The 21,753-nt window shown below is 46.8% G+C and overlaps 1 protein-coding gene across 2 annotated transcripts in view; it reads left to right on the top strand.

Moving 5' to 3' along the window:
* Positions 1 to 21,753, top strand: part of NECAB3 (N-terminal EF-hand calcium binding protein 3) — a 231,844-nt gene that overhangs the window by 77,988 nt on the left and 132,103 nt on the right. The gene's annotated exons all lie outside the window — the stretch shown is intronic.

The raw sequence follows: 21,753 nt of genomic DNA, 5'->3' as shown, positions 1-21,753 counted from the left end.
GCTTTGGTAATAAACAAAATGTTACTAACTTTATTTAGCTTAAAGCCAAATAAAATATTAGTTTTGGAGCAGATCTGATGTAAAGTCACAATGCGGCTATATGTTTAGTGCACTACTTAAAGGGGAACTTCAAGCATATTTATCAATAAGCACTTCTAGTACTGTTAGTAAAGTTTGGTAACCCATCCCTAGCATCCACTATGCACTATTGTTGCTTATCTCTGGTGGCAACACATTTGCACTAATCTTCATGGTGGTCTGTGATTGACACAGAGAGGTGTGCAAAATATACAAAAGAGTGGCCCACAAGCGCTGTTAGGTTCAGAATAAGACCGTTATTCTATCACTCTGGATAGCTCTGTAGAGGCGTCCTATATTCTCCAGAAAATCTGAGAAATAACAAGGAAACTGGTCAGAGATAAACAGCATTTCTTCATAATAATCGTTGAGGGAACCTTTGGACTCAACTCAGTGAGATGCGTTTATCAACAGGTTTCCTTAACACTCTCCCTGTTGTTATGCCTTCCCCAGTATATGATTCAACACTCCCATAAGAAAAACACTCACCTAGTGTTTAGCAGCTACGTACATTCACCAAAAGGTATCTTTAATATGGAACTCCTAAGTGGACAGTTACCAGGTGATACACTGCATATATTCCACAGGCCAAATCACAAGGTTAAAGCAAGAATTAGACTTCCAGAGAAAGTGCAGAAAATGTATTAACGCATACTAGGTTCCATGCAGCTTAAAAAAGGATTCCACAAACACATATATAGGGCCGGATTCAAATGTGTTCTCCCTCCTCCCGGCCGCAGTCGCGCCTGCCAGCAATATTCTAATGTTACTGAAGACGGGTGCGACAAGTTCATTTCAGCTCGCTACCCCTGGAGGTAGCAAACTGAAATGCGCGTAAAGAGACCTGCTTGGGCGCACTGACTGTACTGGGCACGATCAGCGCGATAACGGAGGTCATTTGAATATCGCCCTCTATCTCCCGTCACTTTAGAAAGGAGATAGGGGGCACATAAACATTTGAATTCCCCCCATAGAGTCTTCATAAAAGGTTTAGAAAATACAATGCACTTTGCCCCCAAACAAAGTGAGATATGGTTTGTTCCACCATAAGGACCATAAGACAATTTCTCTTACGTCCTAGACGATGCTGGGGACTCCAAAAGGACCATGGGGTATAGACGGGATCCGCAGGAACTTGGGCACACTAAAAAGACTTTGACTGGGTGTGAACTGGCTCCTCCCTCTCTGCCCCTCCTCCAGACCTCAGTTAGACTTTGTGCCCAGGAGTGACTGGACACACACTAGGGGAGCTCTACTGAGTTTCTCTAGAAAAGACTTTTGTTAGGTTTTTTATTTTCAGGGAGACCTGCTGGCTTCAGGCTCCCTGCATCGTGGGACTGAGGGGAGAGAAGTCAGACCTATTTCTTCTTAGTTAAAGGCTCTGCTTCTTAGGCTACTGGACACCATCACAGATAAATTGGTGCTTTTTTATCATTAAGGGCAGCGCTATCATCATATATTATTGTGGTGTGATATATGGGCTCTGGGGTGTGAGCTGGCATACTCCCTCTGTGTTTCTCTCTCCAGACTTCCCTGTGGGTCTGTCCCCTAGTTTTGGGCAGTGTGTGTGTGGGTGTGTCGGTATGTCTGAGGCTGAGTGTTCCTCCCCGGAGGAAGGTACTGGGGGCGCAGAAAAGGAGTTGGATATGACTCTGTCGGCACAGCCGACACCTGATTTGGTTACTATGTTAAGTACACTTAATGCAAATGTGGCCTTATTGTCTAAGAGGCTGGATAAATCTGAGTCTCAGACACAAGTATGGAGGAAATCCATGGAGGATGCTTTGGCTCAGGTGCAGACCCCTTCAGGGTCACAAAAACGTTAGTTTACCCAGATGGTAGATACGGATACCGACACGGACTCTGATTCCGATGTCGATTTCAATGACGCTACTTTACACCCAAGGCTAGTTAAGAGTATTCAGTACATGATTGTGGCTATTAAAGATGTTTTACGTATCTCTGATGAACCTGCTGTGCAGGAAACAAGGATTTGCTTATTTAAAGGGAAAAAACCTGATGTGAAGTTTCCCACCTCTCATGAAATGAATGCTCTTTGTGAAAAGGCTTGGGAGTCACCGGACAAGAGATGGCAGATTCCCAAGAGAATTTTCATGGCGTATCCTTTCCCGTCTGACAGGGAAAAATGGGAGTCGTCTCCGAATGTCGACAAGGCTCTATCCCGTTTGTCCAAGAAGGTGGCGCTTCCGTCCCCTGACACGGCAGCTCTCAAGGATCCGGCGGATCGCAAGCTGGAGACGTCTCTGAAGGCCATTTTCGCTAATACGGGTGCATTGCTCAGACCTGCTGTGGCGTCTGTATGGGTGAGTAGTGCTATTGCTAAATGGGCTGATAATTTAGCTTCTGATGGATACCCTTGATAAAGATAATATTCTTTTGACTCTTGGTTCTATCAAGGACGCTGCAGATTACCTAAAGGATGCGGCGAGGGATGTTGGCCTCTTGGGATCAAGAGCCAATGCCATGGCGGTCTCGGCCAGGAGGGCGCTGTGGATCCATCAATGGAATGCTGATGCCGACTCCAAGAAAAATATGGAAGCTCTTCCCTTCAAAGGTAGTGTCTTGTTTGGTGACGGCCTGGCTGACCTGGTGTCTACAGCGACTGCGGGTAAGTCATCTTTTCTTCCTTATGTTCCCACACAACAGAAAAAGGCACCCCATCGGCAGATGCAGTCCTTTCAACCTAATAAATACAAATGAGGAAAAGGCTCATCCTTCCTCGCTTCAAAGGGTAGAGGAAAGGGGAAAGAAGTCGCCTGCAGGATCAGGCACCCAGGACCAAAAGTCCTCCCCCGCCTCTACCAAGTCCACCGCATGACGCTGGGGCTCCCCTGTGGGAGTCCGGGCCGGTGGGGGGCCGTCTCCGGATCTTCAGTCAGGTCTGGGTTCAATCAGCCCTGGATCCTTGGGTGTTAGACATAGTGTCTCAGGGGTACCAGCTGGAGTTTCAGGAGATGCCCCCTCACCGGTTTTTCATTTCGGCCTTGCTAGTGTCTCTTCCGGAAAGAGATGTGGTAAATGCTGCGATACAAAAGTTGTGTCAACAGAGGGTCATTGTTCCCGTTCCCCCGTCCCAACAGGGGGAGGGGTTCTATTCGAGCCTCTTTGTCGTACCGAAGCCGGACGGTTCTGTCAGACCGATTCTGAACCTAAAATCCCTCAATCCATACTTGAAAACTTTCAAGTTCAAGATGGAATCTCTTCGAGCTGTGATCTCCAGCCTAGAAGGGGGGGGGGGGGGATTTTATGGCGTCAGTTGACATAAAGGATGCCTACTTACACGTCCAGATATATCCTCCGCATCAGGCCTTCCTGAGATTTGCGGTGCAGGATTGTCATTACCAATTTCAGACATTGCTGTTTGGGCTTTCCACGGACCCGAGGGTTTTCACCAAGGTCATGGCAGAAATAATGGTTCTCCTTCGCAAGCAAGGGGTTACAATTATCCCGTACTTGGATGATCTCCTGATAAAGGCGAGGTCCAAGGAACAGTTGTTAAGAAATGTGGATCTTTCTCTGTCGGTTCTGTGACAACACGGTTGGGTTCTAAATTTGCCAAAGTCTCAATTGATCCCGGCCACTCGGCTGCCCTTTCTGGGCATGATTCTAGACACGGAGTTACAGAGAGTGTTTCTTCCGGAAGACAAAGCTCTGGAAATAGAGACAATGGTCAGGGAGCTTCTGAGCCCGACAAGTGTGTTGATTCATCAATGCACTCGGGTTCTAGGGAAGATGGTTGCGGCTTACGAAGCCATTCCGTTTGGCAGGTTTCATGCCCGGGTGTTTCAGTGGGATCTGCTGAACAAATGGTCCGGGTATCACCTGCACATGCACCGGAAAATAAGTCTATCTTCCAGGGCCAGGATTTCTCTCCTGTGGTGGCTGCAAAGCTCTCACCTTCTAGAGGGACGCTGAATCGGAATCCAGGACTGGGTCCTGCTGACAACAGATGCAAGTCTCCTAAGCTGGGACGCAGTCACGCAAGGAAGAAATTTCCAGGGAAAATGGTCAAACCAGGAATCTTGTCTCCACATAAATGTTCTCGAGTTAAGAGCCATTTACAACGGCCTGCTGCAAGCGAAGAGCCTTCTTCGGGGTCGTCCTGTCCTGATCCAGTCGGACAACATAACAGCGGTGGCGTACGTAAACCGCCAAGGCGGAACAAGGAGCAGGGCGGCTATGGCGGAGGCCACAAGAATCTTTCGCTAGGCGGAACAGCATGTGAGCGCTCTGTCAGCAGTCTTCCTCCCGGGCGTGGACAACTGGGAAGCAGACTTCCTCAGCAGACACGATCTCCATCCGGGAGAGTGGGCTCTACATCAAGAGGTATTTGCAGAAGTGACAAGGCGTTGGGGAATTCCTCTGACAGACATGATGGCGTCTCGCCTCAACAAGAAGCTTCCAAGGTATTGTTCCAGGTCACGGGACCCCCAAGCCAGTGCAGTGGACGCCCTGGTGACTCCGTGTGTGTTTCAGTCGGTGTATGTGTTCCCTCCGCTTCCTCTCATTCCAAAGGTGCAGGGGATCAGTCGACGAACAAGGGTTCAGGCGATTCTCGTCGTTCCAGATTGGCCACGCAGGGCCTGGTATCCGGATCTTCAGGAATTGCTTGTGGAAGATCCTTGGCCGCTTCCTCTAAGAGAGGACCTGTTACTGCAGGGGCCCTGCGTGTTTCCGGACTTACCATGGCTGCATTTGACGGCGTGGAAGTTGAGCGCCAAATCTTAGCTCGAAAAGGTATTCCTGGGGAGGTCATCCCCACTCTCCTTAAGGCTAGGAAGGAGGTTATGGTGAAACATTATCACCGTATTTGGAGAAAGAATGTTTCGTGGTGTGAAACCAAAGCAGCTCCTGCGGAGGAGTTTCACTTGGGTCGGTTTCTCCATTTTTTGCAGGCAGGCATCGATGCAGGCCTGAAATTGGGTTCCATCAAAGTGCAGATTTCGGCTTTATCTATTGTCTTTCAAAAAGAATTTGCCGTCCTTCCAGGGGTTCAGACTTTCGTGAAGGGAGTGCTGCATATCCATCCTCCATTTGTGGCGCCGTGGGATCTTGAAGTGGTGTTGCAGTTTCTTATGTCTCACTGGTTTGAACCTTTGCGTAAGGTTGAGTTAAAGTTTCTCACTTGGAAAGTGGTCATGCTTTTGGCTCTGGCGTCTGCCAGGCGAGTGTCAGAGTTGGCGGCCTTGTCTCACAAGAGTCCATATTTGATCTTCCATTCGGATAGAGCGGAATTGAGGACTCGTCAAAAATTTCTGCCGAAGGTGGTTTCTTCGTTTCACATTAACCAACCTATTGTGGTGCCTGTGGCTACAGATGCTGTGGCGGTTCCAAAGTCTCTTGATGTTGTAAGAGCTTTGAAAATTTACGTCGCCAGAACGGCTCTTAACAGGAAAACAGAGGCTTTGTTTGTCCTGTATGCTTCCAACAAGATTGGAAATCCTGCTTCTAAGCAAACTATTGCACTTTGGATTTGTAATACGATTCAGCAAGCTCATTCTTCGGCTGGGCTACCGTTGCCGAAGTCAGTAAAGGCCCATTCTACCAGGAAAGTGGGCACATCTTGGGCGGCTGCCCGAGGGGTCTTGGCACTTCAGCTTTGCCGAGCAGCTACGTGGTCGGGTTCAAACACCTTTGCTACATTTTACAAGTTTGATACCCTGGCTGATGAGGACCTCATGTTTGCTCAATCGGTGCTGCAGAGTCGTCCGCACTCTTCCACCCGTTCTGGAGCTTTGGTATAGACCCCATGGTCCTTTTGGAGTCCCCAGCATCCTCTAGGACGTAAGAGAAAATAGGATTTTAATATCTACCGGTAAATCCTTTTCTCCTAGTCCGTAGAGGATGCTGGGCGCCCATCTCAGTGCGGACTGTTCCTTGCAGTTAGGTTGATACTGGTTATTTTCGGTTACACGAGGTTGTGTATCAGTTATGTTCAGCTTGTTGCTGTTGTTAGTTCATACTGTTATCTGGTTTCCTGCTACTCCAGTTGTACGGTTTGTGGTGTGGGCTGGTATGTTTCTCGCCCTTAGTATAACAAAAATTCTTTCCTCGAAATGTCCGTCTCTCCTTGGCACAGTTCCTATAACTGAGGTCTGGAGGAGGGGCATAGAGGGAGGAACCAGTTCACACCCAGTCAAAGTCTTTTTAGTGTGCCCAAGCTCCTGCGGATCCCGCCTATACCCCATGGTCCTTTTGGAGTCCCCAGCATCCTCTACAGACTAGGAGAAAAGGATTTACCGGTAGGTATTAAAATCCTATTTTCCCTCACCACTCAGATCCTGGGAATATAAATGGGAAAGAAAAAAGTTCAGATAAATGGAAATGCCAATAGTATACCAAATTGTGGTGGAGTCAAACCCAAGGGGTCTTCTTTGATAAAAACGCGTTTTAGAATATGCTTCCTTCCTCAGAGTGTAGAGTTGAACAATCCGTGTCAGCCATTTATACCCTAAACCATGGTCATTTGATTCTACCACCAATAGGATTTGTTATGTGAAAATCTATAGCTTCTTTCTGTCTAATAAGAATTCACATACTGTAGTATAAAAATACATGATTATAATTGGTAAAATATCATATATGGAGTAAGTTCTAAGAATGGTCATCTTGTAATGCCCATTAATGGCTTTCTATATAAGAATTCCCAGTCCACATTTATTCTTCAGTCCACACTTTTTAATATTTTCCTTAGAACACAAGATCTTATGATAGGAAAAGCATTCCCATAATACTGATGGTCCTTCTACATTGAGCCCCTTGGGAACAAGGGCCCTTAATTCGTAGATACTACATATTTTTGCTTTAGCTAGTTTCTCCTCCTTATATCTTCTCTAGCTAGATTTTATAGTTTTTATCCCACGGAAACTGACAATATGTTCTACAGTATATTACATTGATGTGTATTTTTGAAATGTAGAGACACATTATGAGTTTCCAACCCTTTTTCCACATTACAGATGTGTCCTCCTTCATCCTGGATGCAGTCTCATTAAACAGCTCTTCTAGTCATGCCATGCCATGCCATGGCGTGATTCGGTAACACCAAGCTTCTTTATGTATGACTTTTTCCATTAAAATGTGTCTTAGTAGCATCACTATGTGAGGTATCTGCATATGAAATGCTACTTTACAGTGTTTTCTTGGCAATCACTGTAACGTAGCATTTCGTATGCAGATACAGCCACAGTCGCACACAGGATATAGGCATGCAGCATATCATCTTAATCAGCATAAGCTCTTTGTGCGTCCTATTCATATAGCGATGCAATAAGATACATTTTTGGCAAAAAAAAGTCACCTGACATTAGCAGAGCTGCCCAGGAACTTCCGTCTCACTCATGCCAGGCATCTCGTGGTGCATGGCGTATTGAGGCTAGATGTATTAGGACACATCTGTACGTACATGTTCAGCTAGCCACGTCTTCAACATGCGAGTAGTTTTCACCATATATTGAGCCCTGCATGAGCACTCTAATGAATACACACAGTATGTGATATGTCATGAAATAAAATCTCTGATGGTGTATATTTTAGCAGTCTGAGTAGATTTATACTGAGTAATTTTATGTTCCTTGCTTTTGCACCACATTAAACACATGCTACACCTGAAAAAGACTTTTGATAAGTAATTAGTTAATATCTTGGAGTAGACACCACACTTTTGACCATCTTATATTTAAGACTCTGTGCCTTCCTATACACAAATTTAGGGATAGGAGTAATGGATCTTTGCTCAATATTCCCCATAATATTCCCTGATAATTGTTCGAAGAGATGTGCAGAGGCGTCACTAGGGTTGGTGTCACCCGGTGTGGTAACTCATGGTGTCACCCCCCACGTACTTCCTCCCATATTATACCACACGGAATCTTGGCGGGGGGTGGTGACGGGGCGTCGATGCACCGTTTCAGGGGCGTGGTCCGGACAACGCAGACGTTTCTGGACCATATGTGGGGCAGGCTGCAGTGGCTGCATGACAGCACGCGCTGCCGCTGCGACCCAAAAGATGGCGGCCAGGCGACTGCCTTTACAGCTAGGCTGCGGAGGGAGAGGGCTACCCTTAAAATGCGAGCGCATCTATGTATAGCAATGCGCTCGCATATCAGCGGGGGGGGGGGGGGGGCGGACTTGGCATGTGGGGTGCCCTTAACCTGTGCTGGGGAGCCCCCCCACATGCTAGAGAAAGCAGTTGTAGTTTTGCTACTTTTAGCAAAACTACTACTGATGCTGAATTAGGCCCAAAATCCATTGATATGTCAACAGTCATGGATGAGTGCATACACACGCACCCGCTAGCGACCCAAATATTAAAGCAAAAATTACGGGTAGCTGGAGCACTGCTTCCCACTACCCCTTATTATTCCCCCTTACTGCTCTGGGCAGTGGGAGCATCACTCTCCCGCTGTCTGCGTCCACAATTGAGGCGTTCTATTTCTGTCTGTGTAGTGGGAGCGTGCTACGGTACGCTCTGCTGCTCCAAACTGGCAGCTGAAACGACTGACAGCCAGCCAGGGAGTGACAGCAGCAGCCAGCAGGAGACTCCAAGTTCAATGAACTGCACACTGCATTACAGGTCCTCCCTATTGTAATGCAGCGGCAGCACTACAGAATGCAGTCTCCTCCCACTTCTCCCTCCCAGTATTGCTAGCGGCGCTGGCGGGCATGGTAACATCACGAAGACTGATGTCATAGCCAGTGCCAGATTAAGGTTCATATGGGCCTGGAGCTGAAATTCATGAAAGGCCTATTGTGTGCTGCCACAGGGGATGTGACTAGTGATGTGGGGGGCATGACCAGTGGTGTGGTGTGGTGGTGTGATCTGCATCATGGGTTGTATCAAGAGCCTTCCTTTAATTGCCCTGCCCCTACACACTTCCATCCTGCAGCTTGGCATATTTGCGTCAATCACGACTAGGGTGCACGTGTGCGTCTAAGTACAAGCACCCATAGGAATACATGAGCAGCGTACTAAACCGCAGCTCAGCTGGTGAAATGTGGTGACATGTGGGGATATGGGGTATCATGTATTGAAATGTGGTGTCATGTGGTGATATGGGGTATCATGTATTGAAATGTGGTGTCATGTGGTGACATGTGGGGATATGGGGTATCATGTATTGAAATGTGGTGACATGTGGGGATATGGGGTATCATGTATTGAAATGTGGTGTCATGTGGTGACATGTGGGGATATGGGGTATCATGTATTGAAATGTGGTGTCATGTGGTGACATGTGGGGATATGGGGTATCATGTATTGAAATGTGGTGTCATGTGGTGAATTGTGGTGTTGTGGTGAAATGTGGCATCTTGGTGGTGACATGTGGGGATATGTGGTATCATGTGGTGTCTTAGAGGTGGCATTAGATGTACTTGGTGGTGGCACTGATTAATCTCCCCTACACAGCAACCGCAAACATATCCCTGTCCAAGAACCCATTACTGAAGCACTCCATCCACGTACATCCATTACCCCATCTCTCCCCAATTCATTATCAATCCCTCCTCCCAACACCCATTAGCACATTCATCCACCCACCCTTTCAGCTCCCATAAAGCTTCCCTCACAGCAGCACCCACACTACACTCACACAGCACCCATACTACGCTCACACAGCAGCACCCATACTACGCTCACACAGCAGCACCCATACTACTCTCACACAGCGGCACCCATACTACGCTCACACAGCACCCATACTACGCTCACACAGCAGCACCCATACTACGCTCACACAGCAGCACCCATACTACGCTCACACAGCAGCACCCATACTACACTCACACAGCAGCACCCATACTACGCTCACACACCAGCACCCATACTACGCTCACACAGCGGCACCCATACTACTCACACAGCGGCACCCATACTACACTCACACAGCAGCACCCATACTACGCTCACACACCAGCACCCATACTACGCTCACACAGCGGCACCCATACTACTCACACAGCGGCACCCATACTACACTCACACAGCGGCACCCATACTACGCTCACACAGCGGCACCCATACTACGCTCACACAGCACCCATACTACACTCACACATCGGCACCCATACTACGCTCACACAGCACCCATACTACACTCACACCGGCACCCATACTACGCTCACACAGCACCCATACTACACAGCACCCATACTACTCTTACACAGCACCCACACTTCATTCACACAGCACCCATACTACACTCACACAGCAGCACCCATACTACACAGCACCCATACTACACTCACACATCGGCACCCATACTACACAGCACCCATACTACACTCACACAGCTGCACCCATACTACGCTCGCACAGCACCCATACTACACTCACACATTGGCACCCATACTACTCTCACATAGCACCCATACTACATTCACACAGTGGCACCCATACTATGCTCACACAGCACTCATACTACAGTCACAAGCGGCACCCATACTACATTAACACAGCCCCAATTAGCTCCCCCCCCCCCACCTAACACTCAGTAACCCAACAATTTCTACATCCCAATGCCCATTAACACATTCAGCCTCATACACACACACCTCATAAATCGATTCTGCTAATCATGGAGCATTTATAGAAGTTACCTGGCTGGCATCATGCAGCACATCACCAGCAGCTCCTTCCTCCTGTAGTATAGTGTGGGAGGCGGAGCTTGTGTGTGTCAGGCTCAGGACCCGAGTGAGGAGAGAGTGTCCGGACTCTGGAGGAAAGGGGAGGGTCGGCCACTGCACTGCCTGCACGGCTCTGTACTGCGCTGCCTGCTGATCTCACTAAACAGGTGAGAGTGTCGGACTTTAGGAGGCGGGGCCTGGAAGGAGGGGGTATGGTCTCAGCCGTGGACCAGTGTTTCTCATGTCAGGGGATGGGGGTGCGTGTGAGTGCGCGGCTCGTTTTGGTGTCACCCTATTGAAGGGTGACACCCGGGTGCGGGCCGCACCCCCCGCACCCACCTCATGACGCCACTGGAGATGTGATGCAGATGATTACTCTGCATACAGCATTAATCCTCTAAACAGGAAACCCTGCAAATACTACTGTTTAACAAAATCACCAATTTGTGAAAAATATTATATTTCTAAATATATCCATACATACATACATACATACAATAACTGGTTATCTATCTATCTATCTATCTATCTATCTATCTATCTATCTATCTATCTATCTATCTAATTTCCATTTGGCATTGTATATTCAAAATATGCAGCATCAAGAAGTTTGCTGATAGTACTTTTGTGCTTTTTAAACTTCCTTTTTTGTATTAGTTTATTTTGTTGAACTATGCTGACAGTAATGACTCAGTCGTTCTGTTTGAATAACATCAGTTTGTGAACCTTTTATTTTTTCCTCAAACAAAAAATAGGGCTGATTCTGAGGTAAGTATAAAGCAAGGAAGATCAAGTAACTTAGCACCTGGATGTAATATGTGCAGAGAGATTTAGATTTGAGAGGGACATATCCAAATTCAAGTCTAAATTGTAGTGTAAAAATAAAGCTGGCCAGCATTCGTGGGCTACATGAAAAGCAGCCAGTATTCACCCCACCTGCAACAAGATTTATGTATTTGCATTGTAACAATTTGTCTTTTGAAAAATAAGAATTTACTCACAGGTAATTCTATTTCTCGTAGTCCGTAGTGGATGCTGGGAACTCCGTAAGGACCATGGGGAATAGCGGGCTCCGAAGGAGGCTGGGCACTCTAGAAAGATTTATGACTACCTGGTGTGCACTGGCTCCTCCCACTATGACCCTCCTCCAAGCCTCAGTTAGGACACTGTGCCCGGACGAGCAGACATAATAAGGAAGGATTTAGAATCCCGGGTAAGACTCTTACCAGCCACACCAATCACACCGTACAACTCGTGATACTATATCCAGTTTGACAGTATGAAAACAACTGAGCCTCTCAATAGATGGCTCAACAATAACCCTTTAGTTAACAATAACTATTTACAAGTATTGCAGACAATCCGCACTTGGGATGGGCGCCCAGCATCCACTACGGACTACGAGAAATAGAATTACCGGTGAGTAAATTCTTATTTTCTCTAACGTCCTAGTGGATGCTGGGAACTCCGTAAGGACCATGGGGATTATACCAAAGCTCCCAAACGGGCGGGAGAGTGCGGATGACTCTGTAGCACCGAATGAGAGAACTCCAGGTCCTCCTCAGCCAGGGTATCAAATTTGTAGAATTTTGCAAACGTGTTTGCCCCTGACCAAGTAGCTGCTCGGCAAAGTTGTAAAGCCGAGACCCCTCGGGCAGCCGCCCAAGATGAGCCCACCTTCCTTGTGGAATGGGCATTTACAGATTTTGGCTGTGGTATGCCTGCCACAGAATGTGCAAGCTGAATTGTACTACAAATCCAGCGAGCAATAGACTGCTTAGAAGCAGGAGCACCCAGCTTGTTGGGTGCATACAGGATAAACAGCGAGTCAGAGTTTCTGACTCCAGCCGTCCTGGAAACATATATTTTCAGGGCCCTGACAACGTCCAGCAACTTGGAGTCCTCCAATTCACTAGTAGCCGCCGGCACCACAATAGGCTGGTTCAGGTGAAACGCTGACACCACCTTAGGAAGAAATTGGGGACGAGTCCTCAATTCTGCCCTATCCATATGGAAAATCAGATAAGGGCTTTTACATGATAAAGCCGCCAATTCTGACACTCGCCTGGCTGAAGCCAAGGCCAATAACATGACCACTTTCCACGTGAGATATTTTAGATCCACGGTTTTTAGTGGCTCAAACCAATGTGATTTTAAGAAAACTCAACACCACGTTGAGATCCCAAGGTGCCACAGGGGGCACAAACGGGGGCTGAATATGCAGCACTCCTTTCACAATGCCTGAACTTCAGGTACTGAAGCTAATTCTTTTTGAAAGAAAATCGACAGAGCCGAGATCTGTACTTTAATGGAGCCTAGACTTAGGCCCATATTCACTCCTGCTTGCAGGAAATGTAGAAATCGACCTAGTGGAAATTCCTCTGTTGGGGCCTTTTTGGCCTCGCACCATGCAACATATTCCCGCCACATGCGGTGATAATGCTTTGCCGTAACATCTTTCCTGGCTTTAATAAGCGCAGGAATGACTTCTTCCGGAATACCCTTTTCCTTCAGGATCCGGCGCTCAATCGCCATGCCGTCAAACGCAGCCGCGGTAAGCCTTGGAACAGACAGGGCCCCTGCTGAAGCAGGTCCTGTCTGAGCGGCAGAGGCCATGGGTCCTCTGATATAATTTCCTGAAGTTCCGGGTACCAAGCCCTTCTTGGCCAATCCGGAACCACGAGTATCGTTCTTACTCCTCGCCATCTTATTATTCTCAGTACCTTTGGTATGAGAGGCAGAGTAGGGAACACATAAACCGACTGGTACACCCACGGTGTCACTAGAGCGTCCACAGCTATCGCCTGGGGGTCCCTTGACCCGGCGCAATATCTCTTTAGCTTTTGTTGAGGTGGGACGCCATCATGTCCACCTGTGGCCTTTCCCAACGGTTTACCAGCAGCAGGAAGACTTCTGGATGAAGTCCCCACTCTCCCGGGTGTGGGTCGTGTCTGCTGAGGAAGTCTGCTTCCCAGTTGTCCACTCCCGGAATGAACACTGCTGACAGTGCTAGTACGTGATTTTCCGCCCATCGGAGAATCCTTGTGGCTTCTGCCATTGCCATCCTGCTTCTTGTGCCGCCCTGTCGGGTCACATGGGCGACTGCCGTGATGTTGTCTGACTGTATCAGTACCGGCTGATTTTGAAGCAGGGGTCTTGCCTGACTTAGGGCATTGTAAATGGCCCTCAGTTCCAGAATTTATATGTAGGGAAGTCTCCTGACTTGACCATAGGCCCCGGAAGTTTCTTCCCTGTGTGACTGCTCCCCAGCCTTGAAGGCTGGCATCCGTGGTCACCAGGACCCAGTCTTGTATGCCGAAATTGCGGCCCTCTAGAAGATGAGCACCCTGCATCCACCACAGTAGAGACACCCTGGTCCTTGGAGACAGGGTTATCATTTGATGCATTTGAAGATGCGATCCCGACCACTTATCTAAGAGGTCTCACGGGAAGGTCCTCGCATGGAACTTGCCGAATGGAATTGCTTCGTATGAAGCCACCATTTTTCCCAGGACTCGTGTGCAACGATGCACCGATACCCTTTTTGGTTTTAGGAGGTCTCTGACTAGAGATGACAGCTCCTTGGCTTTCTCCTGCGGGAGAAACACTTTTTTCTGTTCTGTGTCCAAAATCATCCCCAGGAACAGTAAGCGAGTGGAAGGAACCAGCTGTGACTTTGGAATGTTCAGAATCCAGCCATGCTGTTGTAGCACCTCCTGAGATAGTGCTACTCCGACCAGTAACTGCTCCCTGGACCTTGCCTTTATAAGGAGATCATCCAAGTGTAACCTGTTTAATAGTTATTACTGATAGTTTAGAAATAATTTAATATTTATTAATAATATAATAAATGTTTGGAGAATATATATATATATATATATATATATATATATATATATTGTGTAAGGGAAATTCTATAATAAATATATGTGGGTCATGTAATATATATGTATTAAAATAAGTATATTTATATATATATCTGTATAAATGAATTGTGAGGGGATAAGTATCTGTACTTTATTTGTTAAGTTGTACATCTTTAGTCAAATTGATATGGGGTGTGGGTTTGGCATTGTGGTTTGTCATGAGGTGGTGATTGAGGGATAGTATAGACTTAGTGGATCAGCGATAGCCTGCAGGGTAGCATAGGATCCGTGGATGGGGTCATTAGAGGGTCCGTGCGCCGCTGGAGTAATAACCTGCAGGGCGGGAGAAGCAGGTCCACGAGCGGGGGGAGACATAGCTGACCGCGAGCCTGGGGAAGGAGAGTTGATTGGCGGCGGCTATAGGACAGCGCGCGGCTCCGGCGGGAAGGGAGCCGCACGAGCCGGAGATCTGGGGAGGATAAATAGAGCTCCCCGCCGGCGGTGAGACAGACTGCAGTTCCCCTGGCTAGTGTGTGTGATCAGTTCTCCTGCGGGCCGCTAACAGAGCTGTACGCTGTGAACATGCAGCGGCGCCGCAGGGACTGAGTAGCGCTACCCACGCCAGGCAATACCTTGAATAAAAAGGAGTTTGGGCAGTGCTGGGAGATGCCGCCGGTGACAGCCTGTTGCTCGGAGAGGCTGTGGTATCTCCTGGTCTAGCTGGGCCAGTGGTCTAGGAGCAAGGGAAGACGGAAGATACGTCGCCATAGCGATCCAGGCTAGGCGGAGCTGAAAGTATCTTCGGCCTATCACTAGGCACAACCCACCTCCATTGATCATCTATGGGGAGGAGTCGGGGGAGCGTCATCCAGCCACAGCAGCTGCCTATCTACGGGACGTGTAAGTGAGCTAACACTACACTGCCCCCTGCAGTATATACACACTGTGCATCATAGACTACTGCTGACACTCTGCTTTAAGTAAGTGTCATATTGTAGATTCTAGTCCTCAACAGCCCAAGTCGACCATAGTTTTACAGTAGTCCAAAAGAGTAAATGATGGGAATAATTGACTGAACCCACAATTCAGGCAGCTAATATAGCCATAAAGATTCATAGCCTGGCCGACACAGGGAGTGACTTGCATATAGCCCTCATGACTACATTGAATTGTCATTATAACCTGGACATACCTACACGGAAGAAGGACTGTCATATATATGGAAAGGATTTAATTGACAGTCGTATATAGATTATTACTAGGGAATAAAATTCCCGGATGCCTAGATAGGAATATAAATACAGGATTCAGTGTGATGAGAAATATTAGATGTTTCTAAAAACTGATAAATGAAAATAACTGTAACAACATATTGGTCGGACTAGTGTTAATCCATAACACTGAAGTAATTTGCTGGCTAAATATGAAAGTCTTCCCTTTGGAACTTACAGATGTTATTCATTCATTCCTGTTAATTGGATAAAGCTGGGGTAGATACTACTGTATTAGATTCTGCAAGGATTAATGACAGCATTACTTGTGACTATAAGAAGTGAGAAACAGATGGCATTGTTACATAAAATTCAGTGAGATAATAGTATCTGTTTGCTCAAAGAGAAACACTAGTATCAAAATACTGTGACTAAGAGAAGTTAAAGCTACAGTGTTGCATGGACTAAGATATCCTTAAGCAGGAAATAACTACAGCCATATCCCAGGCACAGTAAGGCTAATTACACCTACGACACGGGAATACAATTTCGATGGAGATCATCAGTAAAGGATTAAATAATTCCAGTTTCATATAAAATCCAAGACTAGACCACCACTGTCAGATTATAGAGTCCTTCTATATATGGAATGGTTTTGTTTTTATGGGCCCCAACTGTGCACATCAGCTTTATAGAGTACCCGGGTAACTCAGTTGAAATTGAAAACAGCTAAAGTTGTTTGTAAATGCAAAATAATATGTGTAATAATAGTAGGAAATAGATATATAGATGTATAAATATATACTGAATGTATTAGTGTCTTTATTTTCAACAAAGACAATGATTAATGCAGAAGTGGTATAGTATGATTTTGTGATTAAATTACATTACTTACCTTTATTTGTGGTTTGACTTGGATCCTGGAACTCTGGAAGAGAAAACAGGTACAATATAAGATGTAATAATAAATTGATTTGAATACACTCACATATACACTACAGGTGGGAGGCTTACCCAGGCAAGCCTTAGAATTTAGCTTGGGTGGAGGCACATATGTATTATGTACCCTGAGGTGGAAAGACAGGGGTTACACAAGTATGGGATAAATAAAAACTCCCTTTTTTTTTGAAGGAGTATCATCATTTCTGCCATTACCTTGGTAAACACCCTCGGTGCCGTGGACAGTCCAAACGGTAGTGTCTGGAATTGGTAATGGCAATCCTGTACCACAATCTGAGGTACTCCTGGTGAGGAAGGTAAATAGGGACATGCAGGTAAGCATCCTTGATGTCCAGGGATACCATGTAATCCCCCTCGTCCAGGCTTGCAATAACCGCCCTGAGCGATTCCATCTTGAACTTTGTTATGTAAGTGTTCAAGGATTTCCATTTTAAAATGGGTCTCACCGAACCGGCTGGTTTCGGTACCACAAACAGTGTGGAATAGTAACCCCGTCCTTGTTGAAGTAGGGGCACCTTGATTATCACCTGCTGGGAATACAGCTTGTGAATTGCCTCTAGCACAGCCTCCCTGCCTGAGGGAGTTGTCGGCAAGGCAGATTTGAGTAAACAGCGGAGGGGAGACGCCTCGACTTCCAGCTTGTACCCCTGAGATACTACTTGAAGGATCCAGGGATCCACCTGTGAGCGAGCCTACTGATCGCTGAAATTTTTGAGGCGGCCCTCCACCGTACCTGGCTACGCCTGTGGAGCCCCCGCGTCATGCGGTGGACTCAGAGGAAGCAGGGGAAGAATTTTGATTCTGGGGACTGGCTGCTGGTGCAGCATTTTCCCTCTTCCCTCGTTTGACCCGCCTGCTTTTTTGAAGCCGAAAGGACTGTACCTGATAATACAGTGCGTTTCTTAGGCTGTGAGGAAACCTGAGGTAAAAAATTTTCATCCCAGCTGTTGCTGTGGATACGAGGTCCCAGAGACCATCCCCAACCAATTCCTCACCCTTATAAGGCTCTATGTGCCTTTTAAAGTCAGCATCACCTGTCCAGTGTCGGGTCTCCAATACCCTCCTGACAGAATGGACATTGCAATAATTCAGGATGCCAGCCGGCAAAACATTCCTCTGTGCATCCCTCATATATAAGACGACGTCTTATGTTCGCAAAATAGTATCCCTGTTTGAAAGGGGTACAGACCACGCTGCAGCAGTCTGCAGGTCTCAGTCTAGTACCTGAGTGTGTAATTACAGACTTCAGGATAGCCTCCTGCTATTTATCAGCAGGTATCTTCAAAGTGGCCGTATCCTAAGACGGCAGTGCCACCTTGACAAACGTATGACTGCCTTATCCACCCTAGGGGATATCTCCCAGCGTAACTTATCCTCTGGCGGGAAAGGGTACGCTATCAGTAACTTGTTAGAAATTACCAGTTTCTTATCGGGGAAACCCACGCTTTTTCACACTTCATTCACTCATTTGATGGGGGAACAAAACACTGCCTGCTTTTTCTCCCCACACATAAAACCCTTTGTTTTTAGTGGTACTTGGGTTAATGTCAGAAATGTGTAACACATTTTATATTGCCGGGATCATGTAACGGATGTTCCTAGTGGATTGAGTATATGTCTCAACCTCGTCGACACTGGAGTCAGACTCCGTGTCGACATCTGTGTCTGCCATCTGAGGGAGCGTTGATGGCCTTTGAGACGTCTGGGCAGGCGCGGGCTGAGAAGCCGGCTGTCCCATAGCTGTTACGTCATCCAGCCTTTTATGTAAGGAGTTGACACTGTCGGTTAATACCTTCCACCTATCCATCCACTCTGGTGTCGGCCCACAGGGGCGACATCTCATTTATCGGCAACTGCTCCGCCTCCACCTAAGTCTCCTCATCAAACATGTCGACACAGCCGTACCGACACACCGCACACACACAAGGAATGCTCCAATGAGGACAGGACCCACAAAAGCCCTTTGGGGGGACAGAGTGAGAGTATGCCAGCACACACCAGAGCGCTATATAATGCAGGGACTAACTGAGTTATGTCCCCTATAGCTGCTTTTATATAATTTATACTGCGCCTAAATTTAGTGCCCCCCCTCTCTGTTTTAACCCTGTTCTGTAGTGTAGACTGCAGGGGAGAGCCAGGGAGCTTCCCTCCAACGGAGCTGTGAGGGAAAAATGGCGCCAGTGTGCTGAGGAGATAGGCTCCGCCCCTTTTTCGCGGACTTTTCTCCCGCATTTTTATGGAATCTGGCAGGGGTTAATATACATCCATATAGCCCTGGGGGTTATATGTGATGTATTTTTGCCAGCCAAGGTGTTTATATTGCTGCTCAGGGCGCCCCCCCCCAGCGCCCTGCACCCATCAGTGACCGGAGTGTGTGGTGTGCATGAGGAGCAATGGCGCACAGCTGCAGTGCTGTGCGCTACCTTGGTGAAGACTGATGTCTTCTGCCGCCGTTTTTCCGGACCTCTTCTTGCTTCTGGCTCTGTAAGGGGGACGGCGGCGCGGCTCCGGGACCGAACACCAAGGACTGGGCCTGCGGTCGATCCCTCTGGAGCTAATGGTGTCCAGTAGCCTAAGAAGCCCAATCCGGCTGCAAGCAGGCGAGTTCGCTTCTTTTCCCCTTAGTCCCTCGCTGCAGTGAGCCTGTTGCCAGCAGGTCTCTCTGAAAATAAAAAACCTAAATCTATACTTTCTTTCTAAGGGCTCAGGAGAGCCCCTAGTGTGCATCCAACCTCGGCCGGGCACAAGATCTAACTGAGGCTTAGAGGAGGGTCATAGTGGGAGGAGCCAGTGCACACCAGGTAGTCATAAATCTTTATAGAGTGCCCAGCCTCCTTCGGAGCCCGCTATTCCCCATGGTCCTTACGGAGTTCCCAGCATCCACTAGGACGTTAGAGAAATACATTTTTACGGTTAGGTTATATTTTCGTTTTAATCTTACCTTATCAGTTCTGTTTACCAGATTATTCTGTTTGAATAATTCAAGAGGGAAGAATGGAAAGGAGGAATAGTTGCTGAGCACTGGAATTCCTTGGTACTAAAAATCCATATATGAGGTAAGTATGCCATGCTCCTTGAGAGTTTGGATTGGAGCAAATTGAAGTAGAAGAAGGAGAAAGGAAATTCTCATGTTAGGGGCATTGTGCCTCTATTAAAATATACATTTTAAAAAGTCTTCATTAAAAAGACAAGGATAAATATCCTCAAAAAGACCATAAATATACAAAAAAATGTATTTACGAGTTCTGTGCAATATGTTTCCAGATGCACAAAAAGTATTATATTTACAAACAAAGGGGGTAATTCTCAGTTGATCGCAGCAGGATTTTTGTTAGCAGTTGGGTAAAACCATGTGCACTACAGGGGAGGAAGATCATATAACGTGCAGAGAGAGTTAGATTTGGGTGTGGTGTGTTCAATCTGCAATCTAAATTGCAATGTAAAAATAAAGCAGCCAGTATTTACCCTGCACAGAAACAAAATAACCCACCCAAATCTAACTCTCTCTGCACATGTTATATCTGCCTCCCCTGCAGTGCACATGGTTTTGCCCACCTGCTAACAAAATTCCTGCTGCGGTCAACTCAGAATTACCCCCAAAGTGAACATTACATTTTTCACCAGAGTAGTCTATGCAAAGTTGCATGAGCTCAATCCACTTGGTGAAGCATCTGGACCAGTCCGAAGCAGGTATGTCTTCTACATGCTGCATGAAGGGCTCAACTGCAGCTTCACGTGACTCAAAACGAATCTCACGCATCTTGCACTTGCTTTGTGGACTGTACAGCAGATGGTAAAGCTCCTGGGTGCATGAGCTAGAAGATCCACCTCTTTCCTGGACTTGTGGGTACCGTGATGGAGAAGGGCACCACAAGCGCGAGTTCTTGAACAGCACCTGGAAATAGCTTCCAGCACTTGCTGCAGGCATTGATTAGCGTACCAGTTCCCCATGATGGTGCACTGCTACATGAGTGTAATGGCAACTACATGACCAGTCTTGGCCACAAAAAAAGCCACCATCTGTATGGCCATGCTGCGCTCACATCGGAAATTCTGTGGTAGCGCTCTTCAGCTGGGGTCCAGTATGCTGTTTGGTTTCGGGGACGCAAACTGTAGATTCAGGATTCGTCACCACTGATGATTTCCCAGGAAAAGTTAGAGTAACCACCATCAAACCTCGCCAGCATGTTGCGTCACCAAGTCACCCAAGACTCTTTCTGCTTTTGAGTGAGCTGATGGGGCATCCAGCATGCAAAAACCTTGTTCAGGCCAACGTTTTGGGGAGTATCAAGAGTAGAGATACCTATCTCCTCTAACTGGGCCACAGTCACCCTGGTGTCCATCTCAACTATGGCCTGCACGGCAGCAACGTTGTCCTTAGTGATGGGGGACACAGGTCAGATATTTTTCTTACTTGCTGTTTAAATTCCACATTTTCAACTCTTCTTGATTTTTTTAACCTTTATTCCTAATATTATGTCCCATTTTAATACCAGTAATCTAAATTAAACTATTCTTTTTAAATACCTGTGTTTGTTTGTTCAAAAGAGTTTTATGTTTTTACTTAGAAATGTCAGTATGATTCGCCCCAATTGATTATTTACAATGACAATGTATCTACAGAACAATCTATAGAACACCTCCCCCTTTATTCTTGCAGTTGAATGATTAACTATAGATGAGGTTTATAAGTCTAGAAGCACTACTGCAGCTGTGGTCTCTGCAGGACTTCCACTCCTATGGATTTAGATTAGTGCCCCAGAAACATTATGTAAAACAGTCTGCAGTGAATTGCATGAATTTCACAAGCCCACAAGGGCTCATCCCTTGCAGTGGAGATGAGACACGTCATATATTTATCACAATGATTAATACAGAATTATTACAATTCAATATTAACCAATATAGTAGCAGCGGTAGTCTTAACACTTCTGGCAGGCGAGAGGTTTTAAAAAAAAATCTAATTATACTACCAGCATCTCTCAGGATGA

The sequence above is a fragment of the Pseudophryne corroboree genome, chromosome 3 (assembly GCF_028390025.1).
Source record: "Pseudophryne corroboree isolate aPseCor3 chromosome 3, aPseCor3.hap2, whole genome shotgun sequence".
Lineage (NCBI taxonomy): Eukaryota > Metazoa > Chordata > Amphibia > Anura > Myobatrachidae > Pseudophryne > Pseudophryne corroboree.
Note: the sequence above shows the minus strand (reverse complement) of the source record. Positions and strands in the feature narration are given on the sequence as shown.